General features: G+C 40.1%; 1 protein-coding gene across 1 annotated transcript in view; it reads right to left on the bottom strand.

Moving 5' to 3' along the window:
* The window catches only part of LOC143930701 (heparan sulfate glucosamine 3-O-sulfotransferase 1-like), a 282,363-nt gene that overhangs the window by 120,965 nt on the left and 138,737 nt on the right, over positions 1–22,661 (bottom strand). The window contains exon 2 of the mRNA XM_077455238.1: positions 18,877–19,106. The gene's annotated coding sequence lies outside the window, so the exon portion shown is untranslated. The remainder of the gene's footprint in view (positions 1–18,876; positions 19,107–22,661) is intronic.

Genomic DNA, 22,661 nt, shown 5'->3' with positions numbered 1-22,661 from the left:
AACAACATTGCACAACCAGACACACCCAATGCTATCCCCACAGCTGATCCAGAGGAAGGCAAAAAACCCCCGCAGAGCATGCTCTAATTAGCTACAGCAGGGGAAAAAATTCCTTCCTGACCCCTCGAGCGGCAATCAGATTTCTCCCTGGATCAACCTACCTACAATATAGCACCCCGTTATACTACGTACGTTAGGAAGATATCCAGGCCTTACCCAGCAATGCACTGAGCCAGCCAGAACTGCCTGCCAGCAAGGATAGTACTACGTTTGTGCCTGGGGCTTGCTAGTGACAACTGCAAAGTTTATGCTAGGATGTGTGCTAGCAACTATTGCAAGAAGTCTATGCTTGGATGCGTGTTTGCAACGATTGCAAGAAGTTTATGCTTGGATGTGAGTCTGCCACGATTGCAGGGAGTTATGCCTAGATGTGCTTGTGGTGACTGCAGGATGATTGTGATTGGATGCGTGCTAGCAACAAGCTTGCACAGAGTTGTACTTGGACGCGTGCGAAATGAATCCGATATGAACCGGATGTATGTGTGAAATGAATCCTATGAATTGGTTATGTGATAATCCGACCCAAACGATCGTGGAGTAGATGACAATGAATCCGATATGAATTGTTGAGTTATACCCATAAGGCTGAAAAGACGGGTGCGGATTAATGCGTTGCTGGTTTGAGGGATTTGAGTTGGTAAGCGATGAATATGTGGAATTAAATAAATGAAATGTTTGCCGTGATGTAGACAAGAATTGGTATGTTTATGATTAATGATGAGTTGGAACTGCGGAGCACAGAACGAAATGAGGTCAAGACACCTGGGGCATGCCTCGATGAATCAGTGCATGGAGGGTGCTACTGGACTTGACTGACCCGTAAACACAAAGGCCAAACCAGTTGAGGATTCCATACCTGTCATAGACAACTGGCCAAATGGTGACTCCTAATGGGAGTGGTGAGCTTTGAAATAAAACGAAATGACATAAAATAAAATGAAATGAGACAAACAAACACAATGAAATGTTTTTTTTTTTTTTTTTTTTTAGATATATTTTTTTTCCTTTTTCTATTATTATTATTTCTTCCTTTCCCCCCCCCCCCTTTTTTTTTAAATGAAATGAAATGAAATGAGACGAACAAACATAAACGAAATGTTGCCTTTGATGAGAACCTGCCATGGCAGAAGCGCAGCTCGGTCGTGTCACAGGCGCCACTGACAGCGAGCCGGACTCTGGAGCATGTACTGAAATGAGGCAATTAGTGAAATGAGGCCAAATGAGCATGGCCCCCTGTCCAGAACCCAAATTTGTAAAACACCTGGGTTTGAACCGAGGTGCAGGAGGTGACAGTGAGATGAGTGAAATGAGTGAATCCGCCATGACAGAGGCCCGAATCGCCATGCCGTAACTTTGCGACTGAGCACGAAACGGACTCTGGAGCATGTACTGAAATGAGGCCAGTCCTGGGGCACGCCAAGACGAATTAGAACATAGGTGTGACTATTCGTGTCAGAGCGTGATAGGTGAAACGAAATGATACCCATGACAAAGACAGGGATCAACGGCTGCGCTCAAGAATCAACGGTGAACCCTGTCTCTGGAGCATGTACTGAAATGAGGCGAAGCAGCTGGGCACACCGGAACGAATCGGTGCACATAACTGCGACAGGATTCGAATCGGAGCGTAATAAGTGACATACCATGACAGAGACCGGAATCAACGAGTGGCCCACCGATTCGGTAAAGAATCCGTCTCTGGAGCATGTATAGAAATGAGGCCAAACAACTGGGCGTACCGAGGCGAATCGGTGCATCGATATAATGCGACTGGATTCGTAACGGGGCGTGATAGGTGACCAGAAATGATATGCCATGACAAAGACAAGAATCGAAAACCGTGGCTGAACCTGCGAATGATTCTGTCACTGGAGCATGTATTGAAATGAGGCCGACAACTGGGGCACACCGGAGCGAATCGGTGCATCGGAGATGCGACTAGATTCGAATCGGAGCGCGACTCGTGACCGAAATGAAATGAAATGATTGAAATGATCGAAAATGATTGAAATGATCGAAATGATAGAAATGATCGAAACGATTGAACTGATCGAAACGATTGAAATGATTGAAACGATTGAAATGATTGAAACTCCCGGTTAGTTAGAATTTAGGACGTCTGTTTGGGAATTTTCGAAATGATCCGAACGATTCGGACGTAGGGACCCGTGATTTGGTCGGTATGCGGAAGGTTTGAAAAATGAAATGCTCGATGTGGAGTCATGAACGAGTGACCACGACTTCTTTTGAGAAGAATGAAATAAAATGCAATGATTAAAACGATTAAAATGAGCCGGTTAATTAGAATTTAGAACATCTGATTGGGAATTTCGAAATGAACCGGACGATTCGGACATTTCAGTAGAGACCAGTGATTTGGTCGGTATAGCGGGTTTGTGAAATTAAATGCTCGATGTGGTGTCACGAACGGATGACCACGACTTCCTTCAAGAAGCAAGGAGCACAAATGTTTAGAGGTAACGGATGCGTGAACGATATCGGAAAAATACGAAGGTGATATTTCAGTGAGTGGTTCGTGAGTTCAACAGATCACAGTTTAGTGACATGAAATAACATGAAATGAGAAATGGGAGCCGAAGCCCTACCCGTGACTGCCGAACCAGATGCGTTGCACGATACCGGCAAGTTTCGAGTTGTTGCGCCTCAGACAATACACGAACGCTCACGACGGCAAAACCGACTGTAACACGAGGATGAAGACAGGACTTCAATGAAGACGGAACTCACGAACACTGCACTCCTTCTATCGAACGGTCTCGAATAGTCGGCCCTAGATCTGTGGCGTAGCTACTATTGCACACAGGAACCGACAAGGAACACAGCAGAATGGGCTGATTAAATACCCCCCCGGGCTCCTCCCATAAATTCCGGCCACCGTACTGGCTGATAAGGAACACAGCTGAACGGGCTGATCAATTACTACTCCGGGCTTCTCCCATAAATACAGGCCACCATACTGGCCTTTCAACATATACACACACACATAATTAAAAAAAAAGTATATATATATATATATATATATATATATATATACACACACACACACACACACACACACACACACACACACTATATTCTCTTGTATGAAAGGTGCTCTCTACAGCAGCTAGAAACCCCATGGGGAACCCTTAGATCCCTTAGATAGACATGCAGTTTAATGTACAGTAAACAATCATTTAAAGGCACAATAGGCACTATAATGTTATATCTCAATGCTATCTGGATTAGGAGGTAAAGTGACACTAGAACCCTAGGCAAGTATTCTAATTTGGCATGACCTGAGCAAATCTAATGCTATTTTTAAAATGATAATTCTAGGATACTCCCATTTTTTTTGGCCCAAGCATTTTTTTTCTAGTCCAGCATTGTCAAGCCCTGATGAATGGGTCCTCTTGGCCCCCCAAAATGTATTGGTTGTTTTTGAACAAATACTGTGAGAAATAAACTATCCTGACTGTCAGTATTATCTTGGTTCTCTTCTTCTACAAACTTTAGAACTATTGTATATATCTCAATGCTCAATGCTATAGCAAGGCATATTAGGAAAAAAATAATGTAATCTTCACGTGGAGACTGTTGTCTCCCTGGCTACAACAAAAAACATCCTAAGATTACTATTTTCAGTGCCCTGCTAGTGTTGTGTAACACTACGGGTCATATATTTTGATTTTAATGGTCCTGTCACAGACAGTTCATTTCAAACCGAAAAGGTCTTGTAAATTAGTATGAAGACCAATGATTAATCTGTGAAATCTCTTGTGCTTAAATCTATATAATTATAAGGGCAAGCCTCAGCACACAAAGTGACCAACTTTCTGCAACATATAAGTTTAACAAGTGCCGTAGTCACAAAACTACTTCGAATTTTTGAATTATGGGCAAAACATTAAATAGTGAAAAAAAAATATATATATATATATATATATATATATATATATATATATATATATATATATATGTATATATATATATATATATATATATATATATATATATGTATGTATATATATATATATATATAAGTGAACAGGGTGGGCTGCGCTAAAAACAAAAAATCTATGTCTAAAGTCTAATCAAAAAACTTTCAATAATCATAAAAAGCAATTTTTAGTGAAAATTTTTTTTTACAAATGATAAAATTATATAAGTGAATAATGCCTTATCATCATACCAATAAAGATTATTATAAGTGAAAAGTTGAATTATAAAACAAAACCAATAATGAAATTAGCAGAAATGATATACCCCTAATGTGTAAATCATATACAATAAAAGGAAAAATGAACCCACACACCAATCAAATAGTTCAAGTGAGTAAACTGAAAAAAACAAAAAATGTTTTCAAAAACAACAAAAAATTGTATATATTGAGACAAAAAATTATCCAAAAAATAATATAGTGTTGCTTCCTCCAAGGTGATATTAAGGTGTAGGAAACCCACAAAGTCCTGTGTGTAAAAGCATTCCAAACAATCCTCCACCAGTGAATAGGGGGGCCGCTTACCAGAGTTTTAGATCCCAGTGTTAGTGAGATCAACAGAGCCACAGCACAGAAGTTCTGGATGAACCGTCGCAGGCACCACACTGCTCTTGTATCCAATACGAAGCCTCCAGTCAGGAAACGAGGGTATCGTGGATCATATGGAAAAATTCAAAAAGGCACTCGCATAGCGTAAAACCACTTAGTTTTAATAAAGTAAAATATAAAATATTACACTCACATGTACATAGAAAAAACGATCGTGTGTAAAAAAACGAGCCGGACGGACTCTTATGCCGAGTCCAGCCGGCTCGTTTTTTTACACACGATCGTTTTTTCTATGTACATGTGAGTGTAATATTTTGAATTTTGAATTTGAATTTTTCCATATGATCCACGATACCCTCGTTTCCTGACTGGAGGCTTCGTATTGGATACAAGAGCAGTGTGGTGCCTGCGACGGTTCATCCAGAACTTCTGTGCTGTGGCTCTGTTGATCTCACTAACACTGGGATATAAAACTCTGGTAAGCGGCCCCCCTATTCACTGGTGGAGGATTGTTTGGAATGCTTTTACACACAGGACTTTGTGGGTTTCCTACACCTTAATATCACCTTGGAGGAAGCAACACTATATTATTTTTTGGACAATTTTTTGTCTCAATATATACAATTTTTTGTTGTTTTTGAAAACATTTTTTGTTTTTTTCAGTTTACTCACTTGAACTATTTGATTGGTGTGTGGGTTCATTTTTCCTTTTATTGTATATGATTTACACATTAGGGGTATATCATTTCTGCTAATTTCATTATTGGTTTTGTTTTATAATTCAACTTTTCACTTATAATAATCTTTATTGGTATGATGATAAGGCATTATTCACTTATATAATTTTATCATTTGTAAAAAAAAATTTTCACTAAAAATTGCTTTTTATGATTATTGAAAAATTTTTTGATTAGACTTTAGACATAGATTTTTTGTTTTTAGCGCAGCCCACCCTGTTCACTTATTTAGTTTGCTATCAGAGTATTACGATTAGGGTTGCCGCTTATAGGGTAGTTATTATCTATTTTTTTGTTTGAATAGCATGGTTTACTCTTTATACCATATATATATATATATATATATATATATATATATATATATATATATATATATATACACACTAATGAAAAGAACTAAAGTTTAACGTACAAAAAAAGAAAAAATAATCTATTTCTATTGTGTATATGCAATCATATAATAGTCTATAAAAGCCCCAGTAAAAAAAATCCAAAGTAAAAAGTTGTCACGGGGCAGAAACTATCTTGAAGCAGGTAGCCCAGAGCTAAGGAAAGGCGTCCTCTATTTCTTGCATATGGCAGGAGGTCAACTTTTTCTCCGTATGATGGATGAGGCTCTACTGAGGTTGCTGGATAAATAATAGCGGTCACAACTGTCCAATGCATCCCTGTTGCTGGTGATAGAGAAAGGAAATAGGATGTTGTGATAAGGAGCCAGTCATCTCTTGCTTGTCCCGGCTATTTAAAGGGGAATATACATGTATATGACATTTAATTCAGTGGTTTTGAGGTGAGCAGCCATATATCTATAATGAAAGGAGAAAACACGTTGTGTCCTGTCTCACTGTAGTTCGTAGAGGTGCGTGAGAGCCCGTAACACCGCTAGTTTCCTGCACTTCCATGCGGTGGTTCCTGGCTAGTTTGAGCGGCTGTTTTCCACATGGGCGCGTTAATCTTCGGTCATTCAGCGGTGGGGTTCTTGGAGTCCCTGTTGTCATCTCAAGCGGGTCCAAACATTATACAGCTGGCCTCCAGTCCACCCTGTCTACCATCCTGGGAAATAAAACACATTACCACAGCACCTCTACACACAGTTTTGCAAGTTTCTCGGACGTAAGTGGATATTGACTAAGGTGTTGCTGTTTTTACCTACACTGACCTAACACCCTTTTTTTCTCCTTTCAGTTCAGTTTGAGGGAATCCCATACATCTACAAGGAGCTTCTGGCTTGTGCGTATCCTGTCCAGTCGCCATCTGCTGTTTTTTCTCATTGATCTTTGTTACCTTGTGGTTCTCACCTGTTTATGGAGTACATGGTTTTTAATCATTATTTTATAATTTCTAATTTTTTGTTCGGTCTGCATATTTTTATTTCATCATATATAGATATCATCTGATGTCAGTGAGCACTGGCTGACTCACTTACTTTTAGTTGGTGAATTGTTGGCCATTTTTCTATAGGTGGTGGACAACTCTCACTGGATACAATGTCTTTCCTATTTTGATCACAGGGACACCAGCATTTCCCTTTTCTAAAGAGAATTATATGCATGTTGACCTTTGATTTTCTAAGGTCTAAGTTATAGGATGACCGACCATCTTGTTTGGGTGGTAGAGCCATTTCACGTATACGATATTCTTAATGGTGAACTTTTATGTGAAGATCAGTTACAGCTTTTCACTTTGGATTTGTTTTTTCTGGAACTTGAATGGACTAATATTATATGATTGCACATACACAAGTAGAAATTGATTATTTTGCGGAGCTTGTCATACTGTTGCAGGAAGGCCAATGATTGTCACTTTTTGGTCGTAATAGTACTAAGCTTATATAATAAGAACAACTTGTGAATAATTCATTTTTACATAGTATAAATTACACACACAATGGTTAGTGCCAATGTTCCATGTTATTCTTCAAGCCCTAGTGTAAAATGTATAGCCCATGTATTAACAGTATTCTAGGGATGCAATAGATGTATGTATCCGTGGACTGTCTTGAGAGCGCTTACTTCCCTATGACATGTTGCCAGTGCTAACTCTGGAATCATGGAAGGTTTCCAACATAGATATTGCTAGCTATAGAAAAGGAGATTGCTAAAGTGATGCATCATATGACCAACATTAAACCACGTGCAGAGAACAGTTTTTTCAGCTCAGCCTCAATGTTACATTAAAATACAATGAGCAAAGCCAAGTCTTTTGCATTACAACATAACAAGGCAATGTTTTAAAACATTTCACCTACCTTACAAAGCTGAGTATGTAATGGTGCTATCACAATACCATTTTTGTGCAAAGTCTGCTAAGCCTTTTTTCAGTTCAAAGGGTTGGGAAATATGGATTTTCCAACATGAGTGCATACATTGTGCCTATTGCCTAACATCCTGGAGCATGTTTGTAAAAGGAGTATAAATAACTGTATCCCATATTTTTCTATTACTTTTTTTTCTATGTATTGAATGTGAGACTCTAATTCTCCTAGTAGCTCACTGCTATATTTTGACAACCTAATCTGTATTCCTAGTAGAGTTCATGAATTTATTAAAAGTGAAATTAACTTTTCCCCAATTCTACTGGCAGAAATTTGTTTCATTATGTCATGATTATGTGCAATTCATTATTTTAACAGATGCATGCAATGCCATGTTGGGTTCTGCTTCTGTAATGTAACATATAATATGATGTGATTTTTTATATATATATCATTTTTTTTTATTAGAACAGATATTGGTGCAACTATGGGGGTTCCAGTTAAAGCAGTAAACTTCTAAACAGCACCAGTCACCGATGGTCACTCACCAGACACTCACCAGCCACTTTATTAGGTATACCTGTTCATTTGCTCGGTAACACAAATTGCTAATCAGTCAATCACATAGCAGCAACTCAATGCATTTAGGCATCTAGACGTGGTGAAAATTACTTGCTGAAGTTCAAACTCAGCATCAAAATTAGGAAGGGACTTTGAACGTGGCATGGTTGTTGGTGCCAGACAGGCTGGTCCGAGTATCTCAAAAACTGCTGATCTACTGGGATTTTCACACGCAACCATCTCTAGGGTTTACAGAGAATGGTCCGAAAAAGAGAAAATATCAAGTGAGTGACAGTTGTGTGGGTGAAAATGTGTTGTTGATGTCTCAGGCTGGAGGAGAATTAGCAGACTGGTTTGAGATGATAGAAAGGCAACGGTAACTTATATAATCACTCATTACAACCAAGGTATGCAAAATACCACTTCTGAATGCACAATATTCTTGAAGCAGATGGGCTACAGCAGCAGACCACCCCCCAGGTGCCACTCTTGTCCGCTAAGAGCAGGAAACTAAGGCTACAATTCGCACAGGCTCACCAAAATTGCACCATAGAAGATTGAAACAACGTTGCCTGGTCTGATGAGTCTCAATTTCAGCTGCAACATTCAGATGGTAGTGTCAGGATTTGGCATAAACAATATGAAAGCATGGATCCATGCCTTCTATCAACAGTTCAGGCTGGTGGGGGTGTAATGGTGTGCAGGATATTTTCTTGGTTCACTCTGGGCTCCTTAGTACAAATTGAGAATCATTTAAAGAGCACAGCGTACCTGAGTATTGTTGCTGACCATGTGCATCCCTTTATGACTACAGTGTATCCATCTTCTGATGGCTCCTTCCAGCAGGATAATACACCATGTCACAAAGCTCAAATCATCTCACCTCTGGTTTCTTGAACATGACAATGAGATCACTGTACTCCAATGGCCTCCACACTCACCAGATCTCAATCCAATAGAGATCCTTTGAGATGTGGTGGAATAAGAGATTCACATCATGGATGTGCAGCCGATAAATCTGCAGCTATCATGTCAATATGAAACAGAATCTCATAGGAATGTTTCCAATACCTTGTTGAATCTAACAAAGAATTTAGGCAAAAGTGACTCCAACCCAGTACTAGCAAGGTGTACCTAATAAAGTGGCTGGTGAGGTGAATGGTGATAATAGTACAACCTTGCCTATTATTCAGTTATTTATCTCTATTTTTCTGAAGTGTATGGCTTTAATGCTATCCTATTATTTCTCGGTGCTGACAATGGACATTTAAACTATCAAACAAAGAAAAGTTGTTGTTACCATTACTTTATAAAACTAAAGGTTTTGCTAATTCACAGTTTTACCCTCCTCCAGCAGTCTGTAGAGAGCATCAGCTATCACCCGTGTGTTAAGACACGATGAGCCACCAACAGAGTCTTACAGCCTGACACGGAGATGACATTTCTGCTGTTAAAGGAAGATAATACAAGTGAATAACTGCACACATCCACATCTATGAGAGGTAAGGCTAACCTATTACGATTGGGCCTAATAAAATGACACCCAGGCAGAAGCTCTTCATCCATTAACTGAAGATTTATCTGGCCACTCAACCGTCAAGAAAAGCTAGTAATGGATATTCACATTCAACTTGTTCTAAAATGTTGAAGCTGTTTCAAAGCTTATCCAATCTACTTCTTGAGTTCTACTGAGCGTCAGGATCATATGCTACAATTTAGATCTATACATACAGTAATGACCTTATTCGAATATCACGGAGTGTGTTAAGGCAAATGCTGATTGATTTAGTAATGATTGGATTATGGTGACTATGCTACCTGTGTGAAAAGAAATGCTGGGATATGTACTAACACTCATTAGAACTGAAGAAGAGGCTTGAATAGGCTACAAAACATCATCATTCCAGAACAAGTCCAGTTGCATACGATTGTCCTAGCTATACCATGACCTGGATAAATGAGAACCTTTAAATTAAGTATTCAAGTTGTTGGCAACACAGAGCCATCCCATGACTTCCTTCTTAGCCCTTGTACACACGGTCGGAGATTCCGACGGAATGTGTCCGATCGGAGTGTTTTGTCGGATATTCCGACTGTGTGTGGTCTGCATTGGACTGTTTCCGTCGGAATATCCTTTGGACCAAATTTTCCAACTTGCCGGAAATATTTTCAGACAAAATGCTCCGATCGGACATACTCCGTTCATGTGTAGAGAATTCCGATCGGACAAAGTGCCACGCATGCTCAGATTAAATTCCTACACCAAAGCTATTGGCTACTAGCATGAACGTAGTCCCGTCGTAACGAAAAAACGTCATCACGTTTTGAATGATCGGATTTTCCGACAACGTCGTCCGACCGTGTGTATACAACAGTTTCGGACAAAATCCGACGGATTTGGTTGTCGGAATCTCCGACCGTGTGTACAAGGGCTTAGGGTGCTGCTCTCCTTCAATAGCTTTGCATACTAAAGATGTACTCCATCTCCTTATTATAACTTCTCTGCTTTCTATTTGTCCGGTCTCTCCCTGAAAGGAAAAAGACTTGCCAACAGAGGACAGAGGCAAATGGGCTATTTAAACTCAGCCAGGGCTCACGATCAGTTTGTCTTAGCCCTTGTACACACGGTCGGACATTCCGACAACAAAATCGGTCGGATTTTTTCCAACGGATTTTGTCCAAAAGTGGTGTTGCATACACACTGTCGGACAAAGTTGTCGGAAAATACGATCGATCAGAACGTGATGACGTTCGTGCCTTGCGACGGGACTATGTTGCAGCTAGTAGCCAATAGCTTTGGTGTCATAATTTGATCTGAGCATGCATGGCACTTTGTCTGATCGGAATTCTCTACAAACGATCGGACAAAGTCCGATCGGATCATGTTGTCGGAAAATTTTATAGCCCAGCTCTCAAACTTTGTCAGTCAGATATTCTGACGGAAACAGTCCGATAGAGCCCACACACAGTCGGATTATCTGACAACACAGTCTGTCAGAATATCCGACCGTGTGTACAAGGGCTTACAGCCTGCCCTGTATCCTGTGATTGTGTTTTTCTGTATCCTGTTTCCAGTTGCTGACCCGGCTTGTCTGGCCACTCTCTGAACTCCTCCTGCACCGACCCGGGCTTGTCCTTGACCTCCACTTCTGTTTGCTCCATTTGCTTTTCTTCTACCGGCTGGCTCCAGACCCGGCCTGTAGATAGACCACGCTCTTGCCTGCTCCTCTGTACCAGACCTGTCCTTCCAGTATATGACACAGCTTGCCTGACTCTGCTTCCTGACACATACTGCTGTGCCTGCTGTTTTACTGTCTGCTACCAGTGCATGCCCTACCTGCCTACTGTTGCCATTATCAACCTGCTTCAGTCTGCCATCCACCAGCTGCTTCACTGAAAACTACCTCTCCTGCCTGGTGTGGATACCCTCTCTGCTGCTGGCAAGGCCTATAGGCACTCATGCCACTCTGCACTCCTGCACCTTCTGTTCATACCACCAGAGATGTAAGAGAGGTCTTCCTCATCATTTCAGGCTCTGCTCCCACATACGCGATACTCCCCTTCTCAAGGAACGTACACACGGCCGGACTTTTTGACAACAAACATGCAAATTAGCTGTTTTGGAGCAACATCCGACTGTGTGTACGCTCCATCGGACAAACTTTTTCTGTTTTCATCGGACTTTTGTTGGCTGTGCGAACGGACAAACTTTCTGGCAACAAAAGTCCGATGGAGCAAAGTCCGACCGTGTGTACGCAAAAGCATCGGACTTTTGTGCAAGGTACAAACTCGCATGCTCAGAACCTATGCAAACGATCAGACTACAATACAGAAGTTGACCAAAGGTGGCGCTGGAGTTATTGAACGTCCTCTTTTGAAGTGGCGTCCGTACGTTGTGACGTCACCACGTTCGTGTTTGTTGTCAAAAAGTCCGACCGTGTGTATGCAATACAAACTTGTGGACCACGCCCTTTGTACAAAAGTCCACGGAAAAGTTTGTACAAGTCCGACCGTGTGTATGAGGCTTCAGAGAGGTAATGGGAACCAAAACATCTGAAAAAATAAGATTCATTTTAATTTTCTATTGCTACCAATGTTTATTATCTAAGCAGGTGTTGACTCTACAGAAAGCTTTACCAGCTGCCTCTCTACATCTAAAAACAACCGATCCTCCCTTTCTATCCCTGTAAAATCAATACCACTGGCTAATGGAATGGTCTAATGCCACATACACACGATCGGAATTCTCATCGGAAAAAGCTCTTATGGTTTTCCCAACAGAATTCCGATGGAATTCCACTCGAGCTGTCTTGCCTACACACGGTCACGCCAAATTCCAATAGTTTAGAACGCGCTGACGTACAACACGTACGACGGGACTAGAAAAAGGAAGTTCAATAGCCAGTAGCTTCCGTCTCGTAGTTGAATCTGAGCATGAATGATTTTTGGCATGTCGGAATTGCATACACACGATCAGAATTTCCGACATAAAGTTTTTCCGTTGGGAAAATTGAGAACATGCTTTTAATTTTTGGCTGGCGGAGATTCGGAGAGCTAAATCCTGATGGAGCATACACACGGTCGCATTTTCCGATGAAAAGCTCTCATCTGTCTTTTTCCGGCCGGAATTCCGATCGTGTGTACGCGGCATTAGGCCTACTCTCCGTGGCAGAATTCTCCTCTAGTCAAGGTACGCACAGAACGTACTGAGATTCCTTGTAATCCTCAATACAAATTATACCAAGACAGGAAAATTAGCTGTACATCCTGAGATTAGCTGACCTAGGATGCCATGCAGTCACGACTGACTTCTCCACATGACTGGACCAGTCTAATAAACAGAGCACGGAAATGTAAAAATAACACCAGTTACCGCCTCCGCTTGCAGCACACTTGCCATATAAAAGTTGACACCCGAATCCTCCTCATCAGCACCTGCTGCTCACAGTTGTGGTTCCTTGTGATGTGCTCTCTAATTATGTATGGCGTCAGTTGCTCAGTCAAAATATTGCAATGCATATTTTACACAAAGAAAAAGAGACAGAATATTAAATGTGCTGTCAGGAGGCCTGCAGTTTAGAGTGAAAGAGCTCTGTTTTCCTTTGGAACAAAGACTCATGAATCTTTCACAAACAGAAAAAAAGTCAAAATATCACACATAGTAAAACTTTTACATTTTCTACAGACTAAAAAAAGAAAAAAAAAAAAAAAAAAAAAAAAATATTATATATATATATATATATATATATATATATATATATATATATATATATATATATATATATATATATATATATATTCACACAAAGGCAAAACTTTGTTAAGCCTAGGCTCGGACTAGTGCGACCTCAGACATTGCAGGTGCTGACCACATGCGATGTCTGAGCAATGCGAGTTTAGCCATATAGTTGTATGGCTGAACTCGTATTGAATTCGCACAGAAAAAGGTGAAGGGACTTGTTGTTTTTCCCTGCACTGGAATCGGTTCGCATGGGTGTTCTCACCTATGTGATCCAATTCCTGTACAAATCAACAGTTTGCACTGCGACATGTGAACCATTCTGGGGGTGTCATTAACAATGTATTGACACCTGCAGCGGTTCAAAGAGGGCAGTGTGAACCGCCTGCAGGAGAGAAGCGTAGTGGGAAACGGCGCTGAAATCGCACTGGTTCCCACATTGCACTAGTTTGAACTTAGGCTCAAACTGAATAACAAGTTAAGAGAAAACACAAATATACATATATAGAATGTTGTTCAATTTTGAGAACATTCATAAAAAAAGGGCATCACTTGGATTTTTCTGCCCAGTCCTTTGAGATTATGTTTTTTCCATAGAGAATAATATAAGATACTCTGCTTAACCGCTTAAGGACTGCCTCATGCCGATGGGCACAAGCACGTACAGGTACGTTGCCCTTTAAGTGCCCAGCCGTGGGTCACGAGCGTGCCCCCGCGGCGCGCTCGCGACCCGGTCCTGAGCTCCGTGACCATGGCCGCGGGACCCGCGGACCTGATCATCGCCGATGTCCCACGACCGGGTCACAGAGCTGAAGAACGAGGAGAGGTAAGTGTAAACAAACCTCTCCCCGTGCTTCCTACTGAGGCTGTCACTGATCGTCTGTTCCCTGTTATAGGGAAAGACGATCAGTGACATCAGACGCCAAGCCACGCTCCCCTACAGTTAAAAAAAAAAACACATGCACTTAACCCCTACACTGCCCTCTAGTGGTTAACCCCTTCACTGCCAGTGACATTTTTACAGTAATCAGTGCATTTTTAATTGCACTGATTGCTGTATTAATGCCAATGGTCCCAAAAATGTGTCAAAATTGTCCAACGTGTCTGCCATAATGTCGCAGTCACAATAAAAATTGCTGAGTAAAAAGAAAACAATATTAATAAAAATGCCATAAAACTATCCCCTATTTTGTAGACGCTATAACTTTTGCGCAAACCAATCAATAAACGCTTATTGCAATTTTTTTTACCAAAAATATGTAGAAGAATACGTATTGGCCTAAGTTGAGGAAAAAAAATGTTTTCTTTATATATTTTTGGGGGATATTTATTATAGCAAAATTTAAAAAATCTCTTTTTTTGTTTATAGCGCAAAAAATAAAACCCACAGGGGTGATCAAATACCACCAAAAGAAAGCTCTATTTGTGGGAAAAAAAGTACATCAATTTTGTTTCGGAGCCACGTCGCACGAATTGTCAATTAAAGCGACGCTGTACCAAATCGCAAAAATGGGCTTGGTCCTTTAGCTGGAAAATGGTCTGGGGCTTAAGTGGTTAAAGTTCAACTAAGGCAAAATAAAAAATGACCTATATAATGCTGTCTATCACTAGCATTAACACTTAGTTTTTTTTTTATCAGTTGATTCTGACAGTAAATTTATGTTATTATTTTTACACTGCCTTGTTCTGCAGTAAAATAGCACAACAGCATTGTCACCCTGTGGACAGGATTGTCTTAGATGCTTAGATACTTGTCCAGCGATTGGAAGCCCCACAGGGCTTTGTTAAATATTTCAAAGTAAAACCGTTTTTTTTTTTAAAGGGTCCCGCAGGAGCATTGTTGTGCTATGCAGGTAGCTTTTTCTTTTTTGGCTTTTGTTTTATTTTTTACTTTTTTTTTTTGTTTAGGGAAAAGAATTGTTTTAAAGGAACAATACCATGCATGTATGCATGCCTAAAAAATATTAAAATTTATCAAGTTATCATATGTAATTTTATTATTATTATTATGTTTAATAGGACACATTCATAAGAACTCCCTTTTATCAGAAAAGAGCTGAATAAATACTGTACATTTTAGCAGGAGCAGTTACAATATATGTTGATTAATAATAATTTCACTACAACAGTGCAGTAATACTTATTATTTGCAATTTATTTAGTGCCAACAGTTTACGCAGTGCTTTACAATGTAGAGGGGGGACAGCACAATTACAGTACAATACAGAAGGGACAGGAGGGCCCTGCTCCTAGAGCTTACATTCTAAAGGGAGGGGCTGGGGGTTAAACAGATTACAAATTGTTAGGGCAGTTTTGCAGCACATTTAAATCAGAACTATCTGTCTTGGAGTCAGCCCTGTACTGTAAAAAAAAAAAAATAATAATAATAAAAAATAAATAAATAAAAGCAAACAAAAACAATTTCCATACTTTCTTTTTACATACCATTTTTTTGATGAGGAGTCCATCATCACAGGTCCTCTTCGCCATCTGATTCCTCCCTCAGTGGGCAGATTCTAAATGTTGCAGAGAGCAGTGCTACATAATGACGTAGAGTTGCTTTCTGCAGCAATGTTCTACAAGTCCAAGGCACCTAAGGCAGCCTTGGCACCCGAAACTAACAGGAAATTGGTTGAATAAAGCTGATTGTGCAGGAGACAGAACTGGGTAGGTAGAGCAACCAGAGCTGCTTTTTAGTTTATTTTACAGAGTTGCCAAGTTCTACTGCTGAAACTGGAATTGGGCTTTAACTTATCATTTTCCCCACCCATTAAAATATCTATGCTTATAAAACACTCACGCATTCCTCTAAAACCCCCAAAGATTATTGAATAATACCGAAAGAACCAATGCAAGTTATTGTTATTAGGTCTAAACATGTGCCCACATTTTAGTCAAGTTCAATTCTTTGGGGCTCTAGTAGACATCAACATAATAGTGACCATCTGCACACAGACACTGACTCCCTGTTGCATAAATGTGAATGAGATGGGTAAAAGATGGCCTCCACAATCAAGCCCAGAAAAAGGCAAAACACATCTGAGGAGTTCTTTACAGGTGGAGAACAGGAGCTGAAGCCATCTTTTACCCATCTTATTTAAATTTATGCAACATGGAGTTAGTGTCTGTGTGCAGGCGGTCAACAATTGTTGAAGTTCAATTTTTTGTCACTGTTAGATTGTGCGCTAGCTATTATCAGGACCAAAGTCGACCCAGCATAATAATGAATAAAGGCTTCTTTTAACAACTAAGCATCATGTACTAGCTGTGCTTCCTGCTTAGTGGTGCAGTAATTTGCTTTGCTGTTGTCAGTCTACAGCCAGGACTTTGTAAGTAGGTTTGCACAGAAAACTATACAATTTAGATGCCTTATTTTGTCATTTACTTTAATGCACCATGCTGACATGGAAATGGCTGCTAGAGGAAAAAAATGTACTTATCCGGGTATGAAATATGTTCCTGGAATTATAATACATCTACATTGTAAATTGCTTTCACCTTACAATAATAACTCGGAAGAAGTATTTACTGAAAATCCATCATAATTCCTCTTCTTTCACTCACTTCATCTTAAAACCACCTGCTGGCTACATTGGTTTTGTAAACATTTTAGATAAAGCGTTATAAGAAATAAACATCTGGTAAAGATCCAAAAATCAAATCTGTCCCTTAACGGGAGAGATGCCTGGAAGGACCTCTTCTCCTACACCTTTCTCTTCTTTCTGTAGATTAGTGGTGTCACTAGGGTTGGTGTCACCTGGTGTGGTAAGACATTGATGTCTACACCCCCCCAACAAATTTTTATCAGGACAATATGAAAAAAATATGTTTTGCACTGCAGAGTTTTATATTAATTTCTTGTGCACTTGTGTCCCCAGAGGACAGTGAAGAGTTAGCAGCAGGACAGCTGAAGCAGAAAGGGAGGCAGATTCTGCGTATACTATGCAATATGCGTAGTCCATTTTTAGTTTCTTCCTCCTCAGTCATGTCTACTATCTAGCCTACCACAGAGCCTTGCAATGAAGACAGAGAAGAGAAGGCTAGTAATTTATTTTACATGTCCACGGACTGACAGCAGGACAGGTAGTAGGGCACTAAGCAGGAAAGGGCATTGGCGCAGCTCCCCCCCCCCCCCCCAGCCTGCCACAGTACTCTGTCCTGCCATTGCAGATTGACAGCAGGGCAGAGCAGTAGACAATAGGCAGGCTAGAGCATCATCTCTCTCCCGTTTAGCCTTCCAAAGTGCCCTGCAGGGCGCTGGGCTGGCTAGTTTTGGGCCAGGAGTGCACAGTCATGGTGTGCACCCCAAACTGGCCCCTGTAAATGATGCGGTCTGAGACAGTGTGCCGATCCTTGCGCTGACACCATGGCGATCAGATATCCCTTCCTACTTGATGGTGTCACCCAGGTGCAGTCTGCACCCCCAAAGCAACGCCACTGCTGTAGATTTCACTTCAGCGGGCCTTGGTGGACAAGGAGTGGACTTGTTCCTTCAGACCCAGTTCACACAGGGGCAGCCCGACTTGCAGCATGACTCTGTAAGGCAACCTTCACACGACTTCAGCAGTGGCTTTCAAAATGACTTCTATATAGAAGTCAATGCAAGTCACCCTAAAGTCATCCCAAAAGTAGTACAGGAACTTGAGTCGTTCCTTTTAGAACAGTTCCATGGCACAGAATGACAAGTCGCCCCTGTGTGAACCGGGTCTCAGAGTTAAAGGGTATGTAAACACTAACAATGAACTTTGTTGTTATTTGGTCGCTTGTGGTTTATTAAATAGACTATTGAAGTGTTTTTTTATATCTGTTTGACAAGTAAAAAAAAAAAGCATGTTAAATATTAAGTTTCTGATATATTTTTTAAATCAGCACAAGGGACAATACTTACATTGAATGAGAAGTATACCTTGTGCTGGTGGCTGCTGTCCTCATTTAAAAAGTCAGTCATCTCTGTGAACTTCAAAACACCTACCCACTATCCTATGAAGAGAAGGGAGCGAGAACAGCCTTTTTTGTAGTCCTAAAACACTTTCTGTTCTAGGGTGATAACACTTCTTCTCCACTAATATAGTACGGCAAGTGAATGTTGCCCCCCTGGTACAGAAGTGTGTTACTGGTACAATCACTAGATGAAAATAAAGGGAAAAAAGGCTTGAAAATAGAAAACTAATGCAAATCTAAGGACTGTGAAGTTGCAATAGAATACATTTTTTGTTCTAGGGTTTAGATACACTTTAATTTATACCTGGCAAGGAGATGTCGTTATATAAAATAAACTAGAAATGAAATCATCCAGATGAAGCAAACAGATATTAGCTATGTACCATTACCCAGTTAGGGTTGTATGTTTTACTGTATGTTGACAAGGTGGAAATCCACTTTATGGCAAACCTTGTCTGGAAAGGTTTTACTCAAGCATTCCAACATATTCCCTTATCTTATTTGTAAAAGAAATAAAATGCGCAAAAAAACATACCTGTGTTGGCTTTTTGGCTTAAAGACTTTGACGCTATCCACGCCATGCTGCTCATTCAGTTTGGCAGAAAATGCCAAACTAATAATGGCCAGTCCCAGCAGAGATTCTGGTCTTCAGGTCGTGTGATGTCAATTACGACTTTTTTCCCCAGCCAAGGGCTGCACCACAGTCTTGCTTCTGTAGTTCTGCCAGATTTCAGGGATTGAGCAGGAAAACAGTATGGTCTCTCCCTAGAAAGTCAAATACAATTATTAGACATAATAGAATTTACAGAGCAAAAGCAAAGAATGCGTAAACACAAAGAATGAGTAGTTTGAAATTGAACTTATATTCACTATAAGAGCTCATTATATAAAGTCTTCCTTTAACTGAAACTATAGCATTTCAAAAAAATGTAATTTACAGAAGAAACATACTGGAATTTCATGGTAAGTAAGGTTGAATAAAGACAATAGTCCATCCAGTTCATCCTCTGTAGGTGTATATTCCACAGTTGGTCCCTACCCTCAAGGAGCCCACAATCCAAGGTCCCCATTCATATACTAGGGCCAATTTTGGACAGAAGCAAACTCCAGGCAGGTAGTGTTGTGGTTGGGATTTGAACCAGCGACCCTTTTTACTGCTAGGAGAGAGTGCTAACCATTACACCACTGTGCCACCCAACACCACTATAAAACCAGAGTTTTATAGAGTGGCAGGATTATCCTTTTATCGCTGGAGTAAATTCTCTTTTTTATGCAAGCTAATAATTTGCTAGCTTTGGCTTGATTTACTAAAGGCTATACTGTGCACTGCAAGTGCACTTGCTCCACAGTTTAGTAAATTAGGTAAATCTTCACTTTGCAAAAATACCCAATCACATGCAAGGAAAATAAACAGCATTTTTGCTTGAACATGATTGTATGGTAGAAATCGGCAGAGCTTCCTCTCTTTTCAGAGCTTCGCTTCAGATCTAGAGCAACTGTACTTCCAAGTGCACTTATAGGGAGAGATTTACTAAAGGCAAATAGACTGTGCACTTTACAAAGTGCAGTTGCACACTGCAAGAGCAGTTGCTCCAGAGTTTAGCAAATGAGCAGGAGCTCTGTTGACTTTGATTATCCAATCACATGCATGCAATGCATTCCTTACATGTAATTGGGTTTTCTTTGCAAAGTGAAGCTTTACCTAATTCACTAAGTGTTTGAGTAACTGTACTTGCAGATTCTAACTGCACTTTGCAAAGTACGCAGTCTATTTGCCTTTAGTACATCAAACCCATAGTGTCACATTTTTAGAGAAAGTAAGAAATAGTTTAACCCCAAGTTTTTGTTGTTGTCTGTGTCTGGGGTGAGAAATTGCCCTCCACTTTCTATAGACATGTCATGAAGGGAGAGGAAGTTTCTCCAAAAGTCCTCTTAAGCTGGCCATAGACGGATCTAAATTTGGCCCGTTCAGCAGGGACTGTCCGAATTCTGATCCATGTCTGGGTGTCCCTGTTTAACAAAATTCGATCAGTAGATTGACTTTTGTTGAACAGGAATGTTGGAAAACTTTTGTCGATCAGTGTGTGCAGCTGCTGTATTCTGACAGCAGAGAGTCCTGCTGTCAAAGTACAATGTCCCGGTGGGGAAGTTTTATCCACCTCGCTTGTGTGGATGGAGGAATCCATGTTTTTTTCCTTCAGCCCACTGGCTAAATGAAAAAAATGACCCATCTATGGTCAGCTATAAATGGCTGACACTGAAACAATTGTCCCTCTTGAAAATGTTACCCTCTACTCTTCTAGCAACAAATCCAAATTTAGATTTTTTTTTTTATGTTTAGTGCTGCTGACAATGGTCACCAGGACAAACTGAGAACACAAATCTACCCAACAGAAACAATGAGAGCAATGAAAACCTGTCAGGAGTTTACACCCTTCTTTACTCTAAAAAAGCTAAAAGTTATAGGTTCAGCTACACTTTAAAGTGTAGGTCCAGACCTTTTTCTCATTCTAAACAAAGTAGAGTAGGATTGTTGGGTTTTTATAGCTATCTAGGGCTCCAAGACAATTCTACCTATTTACAGTCATGGTGACCAATTTCACCAGACAGAAAGTGGGAGGAAATCTAAACCATGGACACAGACATGAATTATAAATGGAGAAAAAAGTTGTGTGTTGAGTTATACTCTAAGATATACAAGCAACATAGCATACCTACTCATCAAGCCCTTATACAACTCTTACTTCAACAGCCCAGTGCTTCGGTAGCCAACAGAAATTATGGCATTTGATTGCTTGATGGCAGGGGCAGGTATTGCCTCAGACTTTGAGCACACATCCATGTGCACAATGTGCCCGAAATAATTTGGAGGACCGAAGAAAAACCCCCAACAACTTCAGACTACAGGCAGCACCTGCTTTTCAGAAATATTAAAAAAGTCTGTACACTTTATATAACAGGTTCCTCTTGAAGTTGGCCAAAAGATGCAGCTATACAGACCCACTTCCATAGGCTGGTTTGTAATCATGTTTGTTTGGATCCCCTAAGCATGCATGCTTATGCCTACACATGGGGGGGAGAGGAACCTGTTAGATGATGTACGGGATGACTGTCTGTTTCATATGGAATAGGCCAGTTTGGGTAAGGGCCTGAGTTGACAGGTTTCAGTCTTATGTGTGGTATCTGCAGAATCTGGTCTTATGTCCATAACAATCATTTGAGACTCTAAGATCATCCAGATTTCATTGACAGATATATTTGATCTGCAGTTGAAGCTAACTCTTGCCTGCATTTGACCTGCTTTAAGCAGGTTTTCTATTCCTACAGATCTATAGGAATATAAAACCCATCTGACGCAAACGAAAGCTGACGAAGGGTCCAACAGTCACGTCATGTCTATGGTCAGCTTTAAAAAAAAACGAATTGAGGTAAAGATGTACATCTTTTGTTCTGCTGTTTCATGGACCCAGTGAGAAGATTAATGATTTCTTACAAAATATTACAAATGCAGTGCCCTTTCCTGTCCTTTGAAAGTTAAGACACAAAGAGCAACACAGACAGTCTGCTGCCACCACATGAGGCTTAAGCCTTCTTATCTATTCATTAAACAGTTGATTTTGGCAGCAGCCTGGTAGAAAAAAAAATTATATTTCTGTAAATAAATCTGTTGCATTGCATGTTCCAGACATGCCATAAAACTTGGCTACTGAGCCCTGCTTTTCCTTGTTTTTTTTTTCTCAGAGTTTTAGCTGCACAATTAGCAAAAAAACAAATCTGTTCTTCAGTACAGGATTTGAAATATAGGTTAATATTTACATGGGAGACTTGAAAACCTCCAGTTAATTAAGCATTTAAATATTTGTAGACTGGAGATTTCACTTCCCTAAGATAGAGTAAAATAAGATAAAAAATGCATTATCAAAAACAAAGTATTAAATGCTTGTGTCACATTTTATAAAATGTATATAAGTCGTTAGATAAACTTTATTTCATTTACAGGCATTGTTTCACATTTTTTAAGCTTACAGAGTTTGCTTTGAGCATTGAAATGTTCCCAATGCAGATGCAGAGATGATCTACTGTCTGCTGGATAAAAGGATTTTGCAAAAGAATAAAAAAAAAAATTGAAATCCCCAGTTTGATTGGAGCTCCTCTATGTAGAAGCATTACCCAGTTTTGCCCAGGCACAGTTTGCACATTTTCTCAGGTGTTATTTGTAACATTCCCCATAGCACTAGTATTTTCAGAAGGCCAACATCAATGATCTATTACTTGCATGATTACCAAATTTTTCAGGCAGACAAGCTCCTTAGAAAGAAC

This window comes from Lithobates pipiens, unplaced genomic scaffold, assembly GCF_037356315.1.
Source record: "Lithobates pipiens isolate NorthernLeopardFrog02 unplaced genomic scaffold, aLitPip1_a1.2 Scaffold_25, whole genome shotgun sequence".
NCBI lineage: Eukaryota > Metazoa > Chordata > Amphibia > Anura > Ranidae > Lithobates > Lithobates pipiens.
The sequence above is the reverse complement of the archived record's forward strand: the minus strand, read 5'-3'. Positions and strand labels throughout refer to the sequence as shown.